Source organism: Leuciscus leuciscus (assembly GCF_965113295.1).
Source record: "Leuciscus leuciscus genome assembly, chromosome: 4".
NCBI lineage: Eukaryota > Metazoa > Chordata > Actinopteri > Cypriniformes > Leuciscidae > Leuciscus > Leuciscus leuciscus.
This window is the reverse complement of record NC_138728.1, coordinates 9,336,600-9,348,946: the sequence shown is the minus strand read 5'-3', so window position 1 is coordinate 9,348,946 and position 12,347 is coordinate 9,336,600. Positions and strand designations below refer to the sequence as shown.

General features: G+C 47.2%; 2 protein-coding genes across 2 annotated transcripts in view; both read left to right on the top strand.

The window, feature by feature from the left end:
- LOC309496471 (uncharacterized protein) overlaps window positions 1-12,347 on the top strand; it is a 197,505-nt gene that overhangs the window by 14,763 nt on the left and 170,395 nt on the right. The gene's annotated exons all lie outside the window — the stretch shown is intronic.
- Window positions 1-12,347, top strand: part of LOC309496275 (uncharacterized protein) — a 66,140-nt gene that overhangs the window by 34,505 nt on the left and 19,288 nt on the right. The window lies entirely within an intron of this gene.

Genomic DNA, 12,347 nt, shown 5'->3' with positions numbered 1-12,347 from the left:
TGACAGCAAGTCCAGGATGAGCGTCGAAGAACCAAACAATCCAAGATCATGCCAAATCGCCAACAATCAAATCCAGCTAAATGAGTTAGCGACGTACGAAGAACGGGCCCCTGGTCGAGTTGAACGTCAGTACTTCAGTAAATGGGGCACAGTGTGTGATGCATGCTGGGATATGAGAGCTGCCAGTGTCCTCTGTAGACAGCTGAATTGTGGGATTGCTGTGTCTGTTGTGTTCCTCTCTGGCTGTTCATGATGGTCTGGTGCGGTTGTCTGGAGAGAGACAGTGTGAGGGGGAGCTGGAAGTTTCCATCCATCAGGTCTGGAGGAGAGTTCTGCTGGACTCCTGGAGTCTCACTGAATCCTCTGTGGTCTGCAGACAGCTGGGCTGTGGCTCTGTGCTGAACTTCTCTGGCTCCTCTTCATCCAGTCCTGAACACAGTCATGAGTGTGTGACGGGCTTCCAGTGCTCTGGGAGTGAAGCTCATCTGGGGAACTGCAGCTCTCCACAAACTCTCAACTGCAGCTCCACACAACAGCTGTCAATCACCTGCCTTGGTGAGAACAACAACATCTGGGCAGATTCTTCAGTTGTTAGTGATCAATAATGTGTTTTTCTCTCTCTGAATGTCAGGTCGCGGGTCCATCAGGCTGGTGGGTTCTGGGGGAGACTGTGCAGGGAGGCTGGAGGTTTTTCACAGCGGCTCATGGGGGACAGTGTGTGATGACTCCTGGGATATTAAAGATGCCCATGTGGTGTGCAGACAGCTGCAGTGTGGAGTGGCCCTCAGTAACCAGCAGGTACCAGCCTGGTTTGGTCCTGGTTCTGGACCCATATGGCTGGATGAGGTGGAGTGTGAGGGGAATGAGACGTCCCTGTGGAACTGCTCTTCTCCAGGCTGGGGGAAACATGACTGTCAACACAAGGAGGATGTAGGAGTCGTGTGCTCAGGTAAACAGTAAAGTAATGTGATCTATTTTTAAATATATAATTTCAAATGTTTAAAGGAAGAATGTGCAGCTGGTAATTTTTGCAAAATAAACACCAGAATAATCAGGAGTGGATGGCTTATATTTTACAACAAAGACCATCTTACTGTATGATGGTATGATAGACAGTGCTGCCATGGATGCCGCTACTTTTTAAATATTTTTTTTTTATATTGACCATGCAGAATCAAGTAATACATAAGATTCATAATATATTATACAAATATAATTAAGTATCTTTTTCATATGCTACCAGTGCTAGCAGCATGCATTATCCTTGCATTAACCAGTTATTTTGGTGATATTTTAGGTTTAGCACAACCCAAATTCCAATATTTTTAATGCACATCCCTTTCCATCTAGAGTTCACAGAGATCAGGTTAACTGAGGGCTGTGAAGGGAATGTGGAGTTTTCTACGATGGATCCTGGGGAACTATATGCTACAACAAGATGGACAGAGACACGGCGAGTCTGATCTGTCAAGAGCTGAACTGTGGAAGATCTGGCAGTGAACCCAGTTATTCAGAGAGACTGAAGTCTCATAATTGGCTTGATTATTTTAAATGTCGACGTCATGATTCCACTCTATGGCAGTGTCCATCTTCACCCTGGGAACAGAATGACTGTGATAATGAAGTGGCCAAGATCACCTGCTCAGGTAAGAAGATATTTAACTGATTTAAGATAGTTGGAAAACATCATGTTTGTTTCAGTATGATTATTATTAATAATTTTTCTATTCAGCATTGAATACAATTTTTATGTTTTTGACATTTAGAGCTAATAATATTTTTTATTTAAAAGATCATTTGCATTATTCTTAATGTTTGTGTCTGTCTGTTTTTACAAGGACATATTTATCTGTGTCCACTACCACATCAACATTCACTCCTCCAGTGTCTCTCTCTGTGCTTGTGGTTGTACTGGGAGTAGGTAAGATACTAGCATCTGTTTACATAACCAGATACATTTAATTGTTATGTTGCTCAACTAAACTAAGCCTAAATGCAATTAAAACAACAGAGAATGTGAATTTGCTTTTGTTTTTAACAACAGGCTATGATGATGATGTGGGGGAGGAGTCAAATAAAGAGGGTGGGGCCATATGACTCACTGACCACACCCACTTCATCTTTTCATGAAATCATGGGAGCTACTGGGAGTTTCTTATATTGCTATTAAAGATCCAGTGCCTTATGATTTTGGATTTTGGATGAATCTACCCTGTATTTACCACATTTTAATAAAAAGTCAGAGAAAGCGAAAATCATTTTAGACAGCATTTTAACAGCATTATCTACCAACATATAATTTAAAATAACATGGGTATAGAGCATAACATGGAATGTTAAGGAATGTTTCTCACTCTTAGATATATCTTTGAGCAAGTGATGTTGTGTATTTATCATTTCTGAATTGGCTTATAATTGTTTAATTGTGTTGTAGGCATGATACATTTTTACCTGACAAATAAATTGTTTTTATATTTGATTGATTCTGTATTCTTCTGAAATCAGTAGAGGTAGAGTCTGGTGTTTTCTCAAATACGTGTCCAGGATAGGTCAAACTAAAGGCTCATGAATGAATGGAGTAGTAGGCAGTGGGCACATCATCTGAAGACCTTTTAATTTCTGTCTATCAACGACTTAGCAAGTTAATAATAACTACATAAATAAACTACACTTTTTTTTTCTTTTTTTTTTTTGTACGAGCGAGAAGTCGGCAACCGACTAAAAAGGTAATAGTTAACCCAAACTAAGACTAATGACTAAGGTCAGACTGGTGTGTTTGTGTCCGTGAAGATCCACGTAATCCGGCCGGCGTTCGGGTCCCTAATAAATGAAGAACTGAAGGGCATACTAGAATAATCAAATATCTAAATTAACAACACAACTAAAATTAGTAATAATCTCAGTCTAAACTTTATAGTGATATGGAACTGGAGTTAGATTAAGTATGAAGCTGAGGTAAAATTGAAACTAAATAAGCTATTAAGATAAGGGCGTGATCCTTTGGGGTAGAGGCATGTTTGTTTTGGGGATTTCAAATATCAACAACATTTTTTGTTTTTTTTTTAGTAGTTTACTGCACCTTTAAATTAAATTGAATAAAAACATAAATTAAACATATGACTGTGTAAACAGCCAATTCTCATCTCTCACCAAACCACATCCTTTATCACTGAGATGAATCAGTCATCTTACTAAATCCTGAAGCAGCAAAGCTGCTTTATTTTGCCTCGTATCCTCCATCCTCCACTCTCTCTCTCTTTGCTCTAGCGTCTCTGTGTTTTTGGCTGCTTGTTCTACATATCTGATCTTCGACTGTTAAACCTGTGGTCTTCTGGCTTGGTGTGTTTGAGTTGTTTTCCATCCTGTGATGATCTCTCTCTCTCTCTCTCTCTCTCTCTCTCTCTCTCTCTCTCTCTCTCTGGTCAGTTTCTGTGTGAAGAGTCTCGTCTGGGAGAGGCAGCAGTAATGTCTCAGAAAGCTGTAGAGCTGGACAGTTCTGAGTTTGGCGTGGTGTTCAGCGCTGCTCATATGCTCAGGTGTGTGTGTGTGTGTGTGCGTGTGCGTGTGTGTGTGTGTGTGTGTGTGTGTGTGTGTGTGTGTGTGTGTGTGTGTGTGTGTGTGTGTGTGTGTGTGTGTGTGTGTGTGTCAAACATTCACATGCTACATCTGCACACTTTTGTTTCAGGTGGACTCCACTTGTTTCATCATTCACATTTTTGCCGTATATACACAGAAGGCTAAACATGTCTCTAACTTGTACCAGCTTTACTTAGTCTAAATTGTCATTATTGCCTTCTCTTAATTTATTGTTGATAAATCCACGTTTTGTCATTTATAATGGTTGTTAAATTAAATTATCAATCTTCCCATCATTCAGCCCTCAATCAATCATTAATATATTGATGACTGTTGATGTAGGGCTTAAATTGTTTAATATTAGGCTTTTTACCAAAATATTTAACCACAATAACTGCACAGCATAAACATGCTTGTGATGACGATGTCATCGACTGCTTGCAATGTGAGCGCTGGCGCAAACATAAAAATTCTGCTTTGCAGGGCAGACTCGCATATCAGGCTGACACAGAGAAGGACTGGCAGGGAGACACATCAGTGAGGAGTGTGGACCTCCAGAAGGTTATTATGTTGCCACGCATGCCTGGAGTTAAAACAGCCATCTTCACCCGGCGTATAGTGGCATACCATGAGACCTTTGCTTCAGTGGGGAAGAAAGGGAATAAAAAACACACCATCTCTGTGGTCTGGCATGAGGGCATGGCGGGCAGAAGTGCTCAAGAAATAGCATCAGTTTATGTGATGGCATTGGAGAAAGAGCGAGATGTCAGACACAGCATCTACTGGGTTGACATTTGTGCATCCCAGAACAAGAACTGGTGTCTGTTGAGTACGTTAGTCTGCACCATCAATGCTGCCACCTCGGAAAGGGAGGATATCACATTGAAGTACTTTGAGAAGGGACACACCTTCATGAGCGCCGACAGTTTTCACCATGGGGTAGAGCTGGAGATGAAGAGGAGGCCTGGCGGTGCAGTCAATGACTATGAGGACTTTTTTAGTGTAGTGGCCATTTCCAACTCCGGAAAAGTGGAGGCTTTACATATGAAAAATGCCAATGTACTGAATTGGAGGGATGGCCATTCCACCACGAAGGTCAAGACGGCCCACAAGTTGAGCGAAATGGCTGAAATTCAGCTGCGACTTGGGTCGAGGAGTTTATTTTACAAGCTCACCCACACAGATGAAAGCTTCATTGAATTGGACTTTCTCCAGAAGAAGTTCAGCATGAATGTACCCTCTCTCCTCAGGTCACATGACCGGGGGATTGAAGAGGTCAAGAAGACTGAAATTATAAAAAAAAACGGTGTCCTCTTATGCCTTCCAGCAGAAGGGCCTTCTTGGTATTGCTGCCTGTGAACATGGATGAGGAATGAGCAGTCTCTAATCTCTAATGTCTTGATGTAATGTTTAATTAATTATTACTCTATATCTTGCATTTAAATAAATATACCTTTGTATTCAATTATAATTAAATTATCTTTATTGTGAAAATATTTCTTGTATTTATTCATACTGTACATACTTTACTGCAAAGTAACTTATCTGTCATACTGTTTAACTGTGTTAGTGTTGCCGCAATATCCTGATCATTATAGCACTAAATAGGAACAACCAAAGGTCTTCTATATAATTTAAAACACATACCATGATGACTAGACCTTGGTTAGGTGTTCTTATAATGGATGTAAGTATGGGGGACAGCAAGCAAATATTGATTATATGTCAGTTACTGCCTTTTGCCTTTGCACGACTCCTTATTTTTGGCACATGATACAAAGGCAGAGTACAGTAACTGCCAAACAAGGGTCAAAGGTCATTTTTGAGCTCAAGATTTTTTGCATACAAACATTTCTTCATTATAGCAACTAGTTGTAAAATTTTGGGAGTCCTACCTATAATACTTTTGTCTGGACAAAACAGAAACTTTAAAGTCATTTTTCTCAGTTTCACACTCTAGCGAGTTAAGGTCTTTTGCCTTTGCAGGGCAGTATATACATGCTATAGTGAATGATATATAGTATATGATATAGTGAACATGTTTTAAAAAATATGCCAAAATGTTTGAAACTTTTTACTGAGTTACTACATACTAAAAATTAAATACTGAGGAAATAGAATGAGATTATGTAGGCCTACTTGTCTTCTTGCCATGCTGTAGAAAGAGTTAAAGGGATAGTTCACCCAAAAATGAAAATTCTGTGATCATTTACTCTCTCTCAAGTTGTTCTAAACCTGTATGACTTCCTTTCTTCTGCTATACACAAAAGAAGATATTTTAAAGAAGGTTGGTAATTAAACAGTTGCTGGTCCCCACTGACTTCCATAGTATTTTTTTTTCCTACTATGGAAGTCAATGGGGTCCATCAGACATTTGGTTACCGACTTTCTTCAAAATATCTTCTTTTGTGTTCAGCAGAAGAAAGAAAGTCATACAGGTTTGGAAGAACTTGAGGGAGAGTAAATGATCACAGAATTTTCATTTTTGGGTGAACTATCCCTTTAACGTGTTTTTTCTTGTGTCCATTTCAATTTTAAGGAATTTTCCTTATTTAAGAAGTTAATACTGCAGCATTAGTTATGTTTGCATAGCTGTAAACTTAATGTGTTTTAAAGTTTGATCAGTTATTATCACCATTGACTGTAAAAAATATATATTATCACGCACCCTGATTGGACTATATCCAGAGGCAGAACAACAGTGACGGCTAGCGTAACTCTGTGGTTGAATGCTAATGTGATAAATCCGTAAAAAATCCGTCCCGATGAAGAAGCAGCCCGCCTCTGGCAGGTGTGTGTGTGTGTGTGTGTGTGTGTGTGTGTGTGTGTGTGTGTGTGCGCGCGCATCCTTACTGAAGTGTCTCGATATGGATCCATACCCACCCCCTATCAAATATACAACGCTAGCCTGTCACTTCTGTGGAAGTATGATTTTGCAAAACAAGGTGCTTTAGCAGAAATGTAGTTCACTGGCTCTCTCTGCTGGTCACAAGGTGAACAACATGCTTATCTTCACTGATAATTATGGTTCTCTTACGAGAGGTCTCTCGTACTTGCGTAAGAATATCTTACGCTAGGGGAAAACCTCTTTTCCTCGAGATATTGAAGCCAAAAATTATCCTTAATTTTGTAATAATGTAAAACGCATTGCAGCAGCATGCAGACATGGGCGAGACAGCTCGCGCGCCCATTGGCTGCTCTGCGGCAACTGCACCAGCCTATCGATGGAGGCTCCTCATGACGTCATAACCAATGAGGGCGCTTCGCGCCCAATACGTCATGTCCCGCCGAAATCGGGTGGGGCCAGGGCTATAAATACGGCCCAGAGAGGCTGGTTTGGTCAGTTTTTCATCTCTTCAGCGAGTTCACACATCGCTGGATCCTGAGAGGAAGCCGCGCCGTCTGACTACAAGCACCCAGCGGGATTATTCTGCATCTGAAGCTGCCGGTCGACAACTCGCCGCCTTCAGTCGCCATTCCTGCTAACGCTTTCCGGCGTACATATCCTTTTATTGCTGTGTGTGTGTTCGCCGCTGCGACACTCACACTTATCTCCTCTAAAAGAGCACGAGCGTCTTTTTCAAGATGCCTCGTTCATCCTGCGGCTCATGCCGAGCTCCACTCAGCGACGGGGACCACCATGTCATCTGTGTTTCCTGCCTGGGTGAGGATCACGCAGCTATCGCGCTCGCCGAGGGCGGCTGCCCTCATTGCGATCTTATGCCTATGGTGACTCTGCGGACTCGCCGGGCATTTTTTCGTGAAGCTGCGCCCGCGCCTTCACCCGCCGAGCTGCCGCGCCGTAAAAAGCGCCGCGCTCAACGGGTCCCTGAACCTCCTCCATCCCGCGAAAGCTCGCCGGTGCACCCGCTAGCTTCGCCGCCTGCTTCACCTCAGTCTCTCACCGCCGGTCAGCGGCCGCCGTCTGCCGCCGCTTCCGCCATGGGGGACTATGAAGAAGCTGTGCGATTGGAGGACGACAGTTGCTCTCTCCTTTCGGGCAGTGAGGATTGGTCGAGCTCCGCGGACCTCGCACCACCCTCTCACCGCTCCTCGGGGAAAAGAGCCAGCATCGAGGCGGAGCTTATGCGTCTGCTCGAGCAGGCCGTCGAGAGCCTCGGCCTTGAGTGGTCGACGCCCCAGCAGCCTGCACTTAACCGCCTGGACGGCTGTTTTCTTCAAAGGGACCGCGCTTCTCAGCCTTCAAGACCAGCCCCTTTCCTTCCTGAGCTTCACGAAGAGGTAGCTAAGTCTTGGAGCGCTCCCTTTTCAGCCAGAGTGCGTGCTCCCGTGTCCGCAGCATTCTCCGTAGTCGACGGTGCTAAGGACAAAGGATACCACTCTCTCCCTCCCGTCGAGGAAGCGGTAGCCGCCCATCTTTGCCCGCCCTCTGCTGGACGGTGTGCTAAGACGGCGCTGCCATCAAAAGCCTGCCGCGCTACCTCGTCACTGCACGGTCGCGCTTATACCGCCGCCGGGCAGGCTGTCTCGGCGCTTCATTCTATGGCCATACTCCAGATCTTCCAGGCCAACCTTCTCCGCAAAATGGACGAGGAAGGACCGGAAGCTGTGAACCTTACGGATTTAAGGAGCGCGACGGATCTCGCCCTTCGCGCCACAAAGTCCGCCGCGCAGGCCATGGGGCGGAATATGGCTTCTCTCACCGTGGCTGAGAGACACTTATGGCTTACGCTCTCGGAGATGCCGGACTCGGAGCGCTCCGCGTTTCTCGACGCCCCCGTCTCCCCCGCTGGCCTCTTCGGATCCTCTGTCAAAGACTTCGCAGACAGATTCGCCGAAGTTCAAAAGACATCGCAGGCCATGAAACATTTCCTTCCCAAGCGCTCGAGCTCCGCAGCAGGTCGCTCAAAACAGCCGTCTGCTCGCAGCTCCCAGCCGCAACCCTCAGCTGCCGCCGCCCCACAGCGCCGACAGACCAGGGATCAGAGACCGCGCTCTCGCTCCGCCGGCCGCCGCCCCCCGCCGCGTGGGCCACGGCCGAAGGTTGAGTTAAAGCCCGAGGCCTCTAAGTCTTCCTAGCCAGTTTACGGAAGCGACGGTGTCCAAGTCCCGCTGCGGCCGGATTTCCACCAAAGATTTTCGCTCGCTCAGTTCCAATAATTGCGACTGTTCCAGCTTATTCAGCAGTAAACAAGTCGGCAGTACAGCCCGCTTGCCTGCACACAAACGCCGTTTTTACGGCGACCCAGATAAATCCCAAAAAGAGTGTATTTTCTGGTATTCCGGCCACGGCCGATGGTGTTATGAGTGTAGTAAAAATGCCCACTGCCCAGTGCCCATTCCTACACACAGACACGGCCCGCCACACACGGCCCGCACAAATAAAATCGACTTATGTCGGTTGTGCACCAAATGTAGTGATTGTGCCCACGTCCCAGTGCCCGCAAACACTACACGCTACATGTCTCACGGTTTCTGTAAAAACGAAACCAACGCACATACAGTCTGCACAAACAGACGGTGTTCTCAGCGTTATGCATGGGCCCGTTGTCCCGCGCCCGCATTCGCTCACAGACATATTAAACCCCACGGGGCTCACCACGCTCGCTCTCTCTCAGCACACAGCTGCAGGAGAACTGAGCGCGGGCAGGCTGCCCGCTGTGATCAGCGCGCCCCCAGTCTCGCACGCTGCAAACGCGGCGCTCATGTTACAGCACACTGTTGCTCTCCGCGCGCCACTTGGCCGCGATCAGAGCCCAGATATCATTCAACCCCTAGCCACTCACGCGAAAGCGTGGACAGAGCTCCCCGGGGTATCGAAGTGGGTGCTGAGCATTATAGAAAGAGGCTATTCGCTACAGTTTGGTCGACGCCCGCAACGCAAAGCGGCGCGAATCGAAACTACGGTGAAAAAGGAAGTAGCACACCTACTTCGAGCCGAAATAGCGAAGTTACTGAGAAAAGGGGCTATAGAACCCTTATCACAAACTCAGAGCGAAGGGGGCATGTACAGCAGATATTTTCTGGTACCCAAGAAAGACGGGGGTCTCAGACCCATTCTAGATCTAAGACGACTAAACAAAGCACTTCTGAAACGACGGTTCAGAATGCTCACGACCAGGAAAATCCTCTCGCAAATTTGCCAAGGGGACTGGTTCATGTCGATAGATCTGAAAGACGCCTATTTTCAAATACAAATAGCGTCACGTCACAGGCGATTTTTGAGATTCGCCTTCGAGGGCCAGGCATATCAGTACACAGTCCTTCCATTTGGCCTTTCCCTAGCACCTCGCGTATTCACGATGTGCATGGATGCAGCGCTCGCACCCCTCAGGCTCCGAGGCATACGAGTGCTGAATTATTTGGACGATTGGCTGGTTCTAGCTCGATCACAGTCGGAGCTCATAGAACACAGGACCATATTACTCGATCACCTCGAGAATCTAGGTCTCACAGTCAATTGGGCGAAGAGTTCGCTGTCTCCCAGTCAGAAAATATCTTTTCTGGGCACAGATCTGGACTCGCTGTCTATGACAGCACAGCTGTCGCCGCAGCGCAGACTAAGCATTCAGCGCATGACAGAGATTTTTCGCCACGGCGCTTTGGTCCCGTTCAAAAAATTTCAAAGGATGCTGGGTCTCATGGCTTCAGCATCCTCAGTGCTTCAGCTGGGTCTGCTTCGCATGCGCCCGCTGCAGTACTGGCTGAAAGCGCGCGCGCCGCGCAGAGCTTGGACCTCCGGTCTCGCGCGCATCAAGGTCGATCAGAAATGCGTCGCAGCTCTGAAACCTTGGACAGTGACCGACTGGTACCGGTCAGGTGTAAGCCTGGGGACTTCCTCGAGTGTGAAGGTGGTGTCCACGGACGCCTCAACCTCGGGATGGGGAGCGCTGCTCGAGGGCAGACCGTTATTCGGCCAGTGGTCAGAACGGGAAAAGCTTCTGCATATAAACTGCCTGGAAATGATGGCAGTCGACAACGCGCTGAGGCGTTTTTGTCCCCATATAAAAAGACACCACGTCTTAGTCCGTTCGGACAACATGTCAGTGGTGGCTTATATAAATCACCAAGGAGGTATCAGATCCAGAATCCTTCACAGGCTGACGGATCGCCTCCTGGTCTGGGCTCAGCACAATCTGCGCTCGCTCAGGGCAGCGCATGTGCCCGGCCATCTGAATGTGGGACCAGACAGACTGTCCAGAAACAATCTGCCGACAGGGGAATGGTCTTTACATCCACAGACAGTCAAAATGCTATGGAGGACATTTGGCAGAGCGGAAATAGACCTATTTGCGTCTCAAGAGAACGCTCATTGTCAGGAATTCTTCTCCAAGAGCAGGGACGCGCTGGCTCACGTCTGGCCCCGCTGCCCGCTCTATGCGTTTCCCCCTGTCACGCTCCTACCCCAGGTGTTAGAGCGAATCAGGGAGAGCGGATGCCCAGTGCTACTCGTCGCCCCTTTTTGGACAAACCAAGTCTGGTTTTCAGTCCTGATGCAGCTGACGAGTACCGCCCCGTGGCCGATACCGGTGAGGAGGGATCTCCTCTCGCAGGCGAACGGCTCGATCTGGCATCCTCGCCCGGAGCTTTGGTCCCTACATGTGTGGGCCATCAACGGGTACCCGTTAACCTCCCAGCGGGAGTGTTAAACACGATCACGCAGGCTAGAGCTCCATCTACAAGGCGGCTCTATTCCTCAAAATGGTCTGTGTTCACAAGCTGGTGTACAGCGAGTGGCACTTCACCCTCACGCTGTGGGGTGCCGGAGGTTCTCTCCTTTTTACAAGAGCTTCTGGATAAGGGCAGAACCCCATCCACGCTCAAAGTTTATGTGGCGGCCATAGCAGCGTTCGCTGAACCACCGCTTGGCCAGTCATTAGGAAGGAACGATCTGGTCATTCGCTTCCTTAGAGGAGCTAAGAGGCTGAACCCTCCCAGACCACCCTCAGTTCCCGTTTGGGACCTTTCCACGGTTCTGGAAGCCATGAAAGGTGCCCCATTCGAGCCAATACAGTCAATAGATCTGAAACTCTTGTCTTTCAAAACAGTGTTTCTTCTGGCTCTCGCTTCAGTGAAGCGCATAGGGGATTTGCAAGCGCTCTCAGTAAGCGCGACGTGTATGGAGTTTGGGCCGAATGACTCGAGAGTCATACTCAAACCAAAGCACGGATATGTTCCTAAATCCCTCAACACACCGTTTAGGGCACAGGTTATCTCACTGTCGGCCCTGCCGGTATCCGAAGAGGAAGGGGACGCAGGCTTCCTTTGCCCGGTCAGGGCGTTAAGAGCCTATGTGTCTCGCTCATCTGTTTTCAGACAGACGGAGCAGCTCTTTGTTTTGTTCAGCGGACGTTCTAAGGGACTAGCTGCGTCAAAACAAAGTCTATCCAGATGGATAGTTGATGCTATAGCGTTAGCTTACACATCCAAGGGCCTGCAATGCCCGATAGGTGTCAAAGCGCACTCCACAAGAGGCATGGCCTCGTCGTGGGCTTGGTCCAGTGGGATTGCCTTGCAAGATATCTGTATGGCGGCAGGCTGGGCCTCCCCGTCTACATTTATAAGGTTTTATAACCTCGAGGTTCCCGCTTTGCAAGCTAGGTTGCTCTCGGTTTAATTTTTCAGTATTGCCCGCCCGATGCTATCGGCTCGGGATGCTGAAACTGCTAGAGCGGCGATCACTGATCGCCTATATACTTCTGTGGGCAATACGTTAGTCCCCCATATTTACCAGTCCAGGCTGAGTTCGCCCTGGCTGTGTGGAACACTTGATATAATATGCTCTTATCAGAGCTCAATATTACAGGAAT